This window comes from Thermobia domestica, chromosome 9 (assembly GCF_964235325.1).
Source record: "Thermobia domestica chromosome 9, izTheDome1.hap1.1, whole genome shotgun sequence".
Taxonomy (NCBI): Eukaryota; Metazoa; Arthropoda; class Insecta; order Zygentoma; family Lepismatidae; genus Thermobia; species Thermobia domestica.
This window is the reverse complement of record NC_137462.1, coordinates 123,640,696-123,649,874: the sequence shown is the minus strand read 5'-3', so window position 1 is coordinate 123,649,874 and position 9,179 is coordinate 123,640,696. Positions and strand designations below refer to the sequence as shown.

Here is a 9,179-nt window from a genome sequence, read left to right as displayed (position 1 = left end):
GACAGCTCTCGAAACGTTGACCTATCCACCAGTTTTCACCTGGCTGATTGCCCGAGAAGAACTTTATCAATTCATATTTCTTCCAATCTTTACGACCATCCCCATATTTCTTCTTACTTTTCTCCATAGTATCTTTAGATTTCTTACTTTAACGTAACTTAGTTTTCGTTTTTTAAAACATGTTTACATTAATTAATCGCTCCCTTGTTTTCATAGTCTCACATTACTGCTGTTCCCTTGATATCGGTACCTAGGGAAACTTACAGCTGTAAATAAGCAGATAGATGTTCCATCGTATCCTTTTCTATAACTTGCACCATATTTAAAACACTCTAGGCTTCTAATTTCACTGGATATCTTGCAATGATGTCAGAACTAGATTCCGAATTATTTTATTGTGTTAACTTAACTGTTCCATCTCTACTTCACCCGATTATAGGGTACATGCGGCTGCAAAATTATGCTAAGGCAGCGACTATCATATGCCGGGCATGCTCCCTTCCAATGAGATCGTTTACATTTAGAATATTTGATAAGTTGCCCTTTTCCTTTATATGGCAAACACTGGGACGATAGTAATAATGTAAGTGTTCCCGGTATTGTGATAGACTCACTAACCGTCACGTTGAAATTATTTCCAGATTTGCTATCACATTTTTATGCCATTCTTTCCTTTGACCATGCACTTCACAAATCCCTTGTGTCTATACCCCTGTCGTGATGAATAGTACCATTTGTTCCTTTGTGTTCTCTACTACAGTCACAATGTCAACTGTCAAATGCTTGTTAAAAGGATAAAGATGGAGCTTTCTTATGGTGTTATTTTAGACTAACTACGAATTGATTTCTCAAAGAATACTCACGCACGGTTGAAAATTGCAATACAGTGCTTAATTTCTTAAAGTCATCACGAATTAAACTACTGCTTGATAACTGTCTAATATTATGAAATTCGAATTGTTGTGCAATTTAATGGATTTTCTGTTCAGATATGTCATTAAAATTTTCAATTACACATAAGTTTCTTGCTCAGGTATTTGTGAAAAATATAAATTCCATAGCTCTTCAAAAGCAACTCTTTGCAAGATTTATGCCTACTCGTCTGAAATTTGCCAAAGGTCTGTTTACACAGTGTACCTGAGAAGTTCATCCGAATACGTTGTTGGTCAGTCCTCCCAGGGTACTCATATTGCAATGATATGTCAGCGAGATGGAATTAGACAAATCAACAGCGAATGGTACAATCATTACCCATTAATGATCCAAACTCACTGTTAATATTTTTTCGGGTTACTATGCAGAATGTTCGAAATTAATTCGCAAACAAAAATCGTTCGAAATTGTGTGTTCTCCATGGTGCAGTTTTCATACGGCATTGATATTTGATGCATCGTTGGGGCCGCGGTGGCTCAGTGGTAAAGGGTTCACCTCTGGTGCTTGGGGTCCCGGGTTCGATCCCAGCCCCCGCCAAGTGAACTTTGTGGTGCACAAACACCGTGTGCGTGGGTTTCCTCGGGGTTCTCCCGTTTCCTCCCACTTTGTTCATTCCACCATTTCATTCATTACTCTTCATCACCGTCTCCTTTAGCCTCACCGGCATAACCATGGGACGTAAAACTCAACGATTTAATTTCATTTTTTGATACATCGTATAAATTCCTTTTTATTTGCTGGGAGGATTTGAAGACGGCAGCAATGAACTAGAAACGCCCTCAAACATTGGCTCCCTATCGGGGTGTAAAATGGTAAATTTGGTATGACCTATAGTATAAATTATACTTACTAAATAAATGGATTACTACATACCTTACTATGATTTGGAGAAAGAGACTTTATCGATTTACACCAAACTAAATCGCATATGTTTATCAATAATACAGATTTTGTTTTGTTGTGTTCATATTAGAAGGAATTATACCTTATTCCAATAAGAGAAAATCCTTACACTATAAGTAGAAGGGACTTCATATTCTATCAATTTTTTCTGTTAATCTAAATTTAATGTTATTCTCTTAGAGCAAATGATTCAATCCAATTAAGTAAATGATTCAAAAATATTATTGTTGGCAATGTCGAACATTCCTATAATATTTAGCCTATACAACTGAATCGATGGTTACACAAACAACCTGAGTTTATTTTGTGTAGGTTTGAGATATTTTTTTAAAGAAGCATATTGAAATCAAGGACTGCAATATTATTTCTCTTCCGATCCCAACCTATAGTAAATCGTTGTAAAAATACTGTTGTAACTGTTGTAAATTTAGTATACCCCCTAGAAAATTGGAAAAGTACATAAACTAAACTTTAAAAAAAATATATGACTCTAGTTCTTTCTGTAATCGACGATTCAGTTAAAACAAAGGTAAACTACGACATTGCATACTTTCGTGGTTAAAACTTACAGTTAGCAGTAGTTAAATAACAAAAGTAAAGTAGCTTTGATAGTATAGTAAAAGTGTTTAACAGTAACTTAACTTTTGTCTTTCGTATACTATTTACAGAGTCGATACTACAGGATGACATGATGTCTGCAAAATCTGCTTCCGTAACTGCTTCTGCATATTGCAATACGAAAGATGAAGAAGAATGTCAAATATCCGAAAATGATCTTACAAATCCTTACTATCCAAGCATAGCTGGAAATTATACACAACCTGCATTCAATATAATGGGCTCTACAAAACATTATGACTTTATTATAATCGGAGCCGGAAGTGCTGGATCAGTTGTTGCTAACAGACTTACAGAAAACTCTAAATGGACTGTTTTGCTTTTAGAAGCAGGAGGAGAAGAACCGCAGAAAGCCGAATTTCCTGCGTACCAAACTATTTTACTAGGATCCTATATTGATTGGAAATATCAAACCGTACCTCAAGATAACGTATGCTTGTCATTACCGAATCAAACATGTCCATGGCCTAGCGGAAAAGTACTGGGAGGTAGCAGCACTATCAATGGAATGATTTATACTAGAGGAAACAAGAAAAATTTTGATGGATGGGCAGCAATAGGAAATCCAGGTTGGACGTACGAAGATGTTCTTCCATATTTTATAAAATCTGAAGACAACAGAGAATATGCAGATTCTCCTTATCATGGAACAGGAGGATACCTTCCTGTTCAACACTTTGACTATACTGACTGTAATACTGCTGCTTTCATAGAAGGTATTGAAGAACTCGGTGTTCCATACAGAGATGTGAATGGAGAAAATCAATACGGGGTTATGCTGGGACAATTTACTAGTGCTGGGGGTGAGCGATATAGCACAAATAAAGCTTTTCTTGATCCTATTAGAAAACGAAGAAATCTTCATATATCGATAAACTCTTTTGTTACAAACATACTCATTGATAAGAAAAAGAAGCATGCCGAAGGTGTTCAGTTTCAGAAAACCGGCCAAACTTATACAGTAATGGCTGACAAAGAAGTTATTCTCTCTGCCGGTGGAGTAAGTTCACCACAAATTCTTATGTTATCTGGTATAGGACCTAAAGATCATTTAAAGGAATTTGGTATACCACTCATCGAAGGTCTTCCAGTAGGTAATAATTTACGGAATCACGTTACCACAAAAGGAGTTCTTTTTGAAATTGATGAAACAGCAACATATCCTCCATCATCGAAAAAAAGACAATGTGACAAATCCAAATACGATATTCAACGCAAAGGACCTTTAACAACTACTAACCAAGGCACTGTATTAGCATATATAAATTCTCAATATTCAAAAGAGTTAGATTACCCTGACATTCAGTTAGTGTCATTTCCACTTGTGGATCAGTATGGAAATAATTCGATAAATCATGAAAGTTCTGAACCACTAGCGTACTTCAACAGATTCGCTATAGGTCCAATTCCAGTACATGTGCGTAGCGTGGGAAAGATTCGACTTCAATCTACTAACCCTTGGGATCATCCTTTGATTTTTGCCAATTATTTTGACGACCCATATGATTTAGAAATAATATTAGAGGGAATTAAATTCTGTCTAAAACTCGAGGATACAAAAGCGCTTAAATCTATTGGAGCCCGGGTAGTTAAAGAGCCTTTGCCTGGTTGCGAAAACTACCAATTTGGTACTCGTGAGTACTTCATTTGTGTTATACAGCATCATACATTTGCTACAAATCATTATACAGGAACTTGTAAAATGGCTCCTAAAAGTGATAACGGTGTAGTTGACAACAGACTTCGAGTTCATGGCATTAAAGGTTTACGTGTAATCGACGCGTCTATTATGCCATTCCCTACCAGTGGCACTACTAATGCCCCAGTAATAATGATTGGTGAAAAGGGTGCAGACATGATAAAAGAAGATTGGTCAGAGTTTTAATCGTCAAGTCTATGTTTTTTGTAAAGAAATGTTCATTCAGAAGTTTGTAAGTGCAGAAAACACGAATCTCGAAATTTAGTGTAACTAGTTTCTTACATATATTAATGTAATATTCTTACATGATCATTAGTGTTTCCAAAAAGAAAAAAAACACATTTAAATATTTTCAATACAACAAGAACTCATTATGCGGCTAACCGATTATGAGATCATCTTGTAATTTAGAAATTCAAAAACTATTTTAATGTAAGCTTTCATATTTTGATTCAAAATGAAATTTTCTCGATCGATTTTCCTGAATAAAACTATATCAAACTTCTGTCCCTACCTCCTCAGATACAGATATACTTATTCAGCATGTAAAAGGCAAATACAATGAATTACAAGAGACGCCAGGAAATGGTGAATACTGATTATTCAGGTGTAAGAAGCTGGATCCTACTATGGAACTTGTAAGAATTAAGAGTCGAAAGAAAGATGAATAAGTTATTGTGAATAGATTTTCATTGTTGTTGTTTTCATGATGTAAAATCAGGACCGTAACTTGTGGAGACAAGGGGACAACTGCCTTTCAGAGAAGCTTCCCACCGTTCGAGGGGGCAATTTAAGACAAAATTTTCTTACTCCATATTCGATACGAACATAAAATTATAAATGAAGCATCAAACAGGTTCACTACTTTACATAAAGAAAAACAGCACACAAAAGACAAATAAAACAAAAATGAGTCGTGGACCCATTTCAATAAAAAATGTCTACTATTAGCGGCCCTAGAAATAATATTTATTGTTACGGTTTTGAGATTTGTCAATATTGTCCCCTTAATTAATTTGTCATGTATGGAACGGGCCCAGGGGCGTGTGGGCGGGCCCATATGCTCCGGGGCGCCCACAAAGAGTAAGAGAACGATGGAAAGAAGTTGCCTATTTTCGAATTTTGCGGGAGGGCCAAAAACATTTTCTACGGGGCCCAAATATTAATGCTTCCCCCCAGAAATAAATCTAAGTTACGGCTCTGTGTAGAATACAAGTAAATGTCAGAATTATTTAAATTAAGCCACATGGGTGTGCTAACGGGAAGGAGCTTGTTCATGTTGCAGGATAATATGCTATGGTAACTGAATCGTCTCAAGATGTAGTATTTCAGGAGCAAGAGTTAATATTTTAAGAGCTTTATATCTAGTTTGAAAAGAGATTTAATAATACAAATCCAGCGACGCGATTTTCATTAATATTTTAATACACCTATGCAACAAAATAATGTAAAAAATATGTTTGACAAGTATAGTATCATACTAAACCAATATTTTTGTACAATTAATCACATAGATATTTCCAGCCCTGACTCCTACAATTCCATTAGGTCAAAACCAGTACTACTATCCATTTCATAACAACAGGTCCCATACTCTCGATCGATATTACATTCGATCTTAACAGCTGTGACGTACCAGACGTCAGAACAGCTGCATTTTGATATCCTTCCTGTTCCTCATCCCGGGCTTTTTTCTGCGTCATTCCTTTGAGCACTACTCTCCAGACTAATCAAGCCAAGGGTGTGTAGTGCTACGGGTTTGTCCAGAGAACTGTTCCAACCTTGGTGGCTATCCAAACGGGTCACCTTACCTACATCAACTTTCATAATCATCACACACTGCATCTCGTTCGTTTTTCAATCTAGGAGATTCAGCCCGCTTCCTGCTCTCCATGGCGGATCCACCTCAGATCACTGGGGCTTCGATGGATGGTCGGCATGGCGGACTACCTCCAGTATTCCTCGCCCCACCGGCTCAAGCCACAAAGGTGGAAAAGCGAAAGGATAGCACACGACATCGCAGAGCTTCTGAACGCTCAACTGCCTCCACCATCTCGAACGCCTCAAGTCGATCGCGATCGCCAATTCATTCCGAGAGCTATGCTGAGCGTTTAGTAAATTCACCGCCTGCTAAGAAACAGCATCTAAGTCAAACACCTTCAGTTGTCATGGACGCCGAAATTGCTCATTCTTCATCGTCATTTCGACATCCGAACAATCATCAAGTCATCCCACCAGGACCAGAGCTTCATTGTTTTCTTCTCCAAAACTTTGATCAGAAATACGACAATGTCAAGTACGTAGTTCTTCAACTTCGTAAATACCTTCCAAGTATCAATCTTACTCAAGTCGTTAAATCCCGCAACGGGATAATTCTTAAATCTACAGATCCACACTTCGCTACTACCATCCGCAACAAGGCATCTTTTGAAATATTTGGAAAGAACGCTAAGATCGACACACTCAGTTCCTCTCGCCGTAAACAACCACCACCTCCGAAAAAGCCTCCTCTTCTCTCCGTTGTTATTAGGGGTGTTGATCCCACATACACGGACGAAGAAGTTTCCGAAGAGTTGAAATTGGAGGGCTTCACCACCACGAAAGTACTACGCATCCGAAACGATCAGGGGCCCACTTATATGATGCGCGTTTTAACATCTTCGCAAGAGACAATTGACACCATGCTTCCGCACGGTGCTCTGATCTACAAAAGACGTCATCGTGTGGAACCTTGTCGGTCATCCCCGCCACTTCCACTTCGCTGCGAAAGGTGCCAAGCATATAATCAGCATACCACTGCCAACTGTCGCAACACTGCTATATGCGGCTACTGCATAGGCACTCACCCTACACATACGTGTCCAAATTTAGAACTTCCACCCCGTTGTGCTACGTGCAACGAACAGCATCCTACCTATAGTTACAGATGCAAAAGAAAACCTCAACCTGAAACTACTCGTCCTGAATTGGTAGCACATCTCAGAAATCATGATTCGTCTACCAACACTGATTTCCCCATTGATTCAACTCCCGTTACTATAGATAAACTTCTCGCATTTACCACACTTGCCTTGCAGAACATTCACCCTTTTATCCGTCCACACATCCTCCAACAAATCATCCACGCTGCCCGTATCATCTTCCACGTCTCTTTCAACGCAACATACTCTAATACCGATGCTCATTTTCATACGTCACATCTTCCGACTTCTTAACAGCCAACTCTTACTGCATATCATCATGGCTTTAGTGTTTCTCTTTCTTAATATCCGATCCTTTTTCAAAAACAAACTTCTCTTCGAAACGCTTCTACTAGAGGAAAAAGTAAATGCATTTCTACTCAATGAAACCTTTTTCAAACGATCGGATACTAGCCATATAGCACGCTATAACATCCTCCGTTCTGACAACACCTTTCCCGCTCAGCGAGCAAACGGTGGAGCAGCAATTGGCTTTTACCACAACCTTCCATATAGACGTCATTCGAGCCCAATTCTCAATCTCCCTGAGCACGTAATAACTACATTATATTTCCCGAGTATAGCCATCACACTCATTACTATTTACATCAGACCAGGTCATCCGATTCCTCTTAATTTTCTACAAGCTATATCCAATACATATAAGCATTACATCATCATGGCAGATATAAATCATCATAGTCGTTCAGATAACGAACGTACCATGTTCACGCAATTTGTTGGTTCAAATACAACAGGCATCATTCATGCTTTACCATCCCCATCTCGCCCTGTTTCTCAGACAACTCCTAATATAGTAATCATATCCAATACTCTTGCTTCCCATTGCACCGTTGACGTTCTATCACTACTTGGCAGTGATCACGCACCTATTAAGCTGACGTATCGTCATACCCAGGCCACTAAATCTGCTCATCTACCACCTCCACGGCCAACACTTCGATACGATAAAGCTGATTGGCACAAATACCGCGACTACATCTCTCAGTCTTTACAACATCACACACCACCTGCTACAGAAGAGCAACTTTACGACAGCATCACTACTATAAACTCGACTCTTAGCCGTGCCTCCGAACTGTATATTCCGACTACTTACTCTACTCCCTATAAACCACATCTTCCACCTCAATACTTATGCATGATTCGTCGCTCCCGTCAGCTATACCGTGATAACCTCCGTACTAGGAACCCTGAAACCCTCCATCATCACACTCAACTACAACGCACTGTTCGCAATTACATCAAAGCGTACAAACTGCGAAATTGGGTTAAGACCTGCAATGATCTCAACGAAACCAGTCACCCAACCAAATTCTGGAAACGATTCAATGCTCTCTGTGGCAAGTACACCAAGCCTTCTTAGCCTCTTCTTCATAATAATGTACCACTCCAAACTGATCTGGAGAAAGCTAACGCCTTTGCAGACTATTTGCAAGATATTTTTACACCTGCGGCATCCTCCACTCTCATCACTCCACATCCAATAGATCGCCTGAATCTCGCATCTCCTCACTTACAGCCCGACGTCACTCATTCCCTTCCGCATCATCCTCTTACTACATCTATTACTACCGCTGAAATCCTGGCTGTTTTTACTCGTAAAAGAAATTCCGCCCCAGGCTTTGATAATATTACATATCGCCACATTAAAGAAGGTCCATTAATGCTTCTCAATCTTCTTGCACTCATCTACACATTCATCCTTCGAACCGGCTTTTTCCCGACAGACTGGAAAACTTCCAAAACACTCATGTTTCTGAAGCCTAACAAGCCTCCTAGTGATACATCCTCTTACCGTCCTATTCAGCTGACATCCACTTTTAGTAAAGTCTTGGAGCGCATCATCGTTAAAAGATTACATCCATATCTCGAAACTAAACATCTTCTTCCCATTCACCAAGCAGGATTTCGCCCTTCATATTCAATTAACGATCAGCTTCTTCGCCTCACCAGTCTCATCACCTCACATTATAATTCCATCAAACCATCTTGCCTTCTGTTGTTTGACCTGGAAAAAGCCTTAGACAAAGTTTGGCACCTGG

At 39.0% G+C, this 9,179-nt stretch overlaps 1 pseudogene; it reads left to right on the top strand.

Moving 5' to 3' along the window:
- The first annotated feature begins 2,527 nt into the window (after window positions 1-2,527).
- Window positions 2,528-4,339, top strand: LOC145660982 (glucose dehydrogenase [FAD, quinone] pseudogene; annotated as a pseudogene).
- The last annotated feature ends 4,840 nt before the right edge of the window (window positions 4,340-9,179 follow it).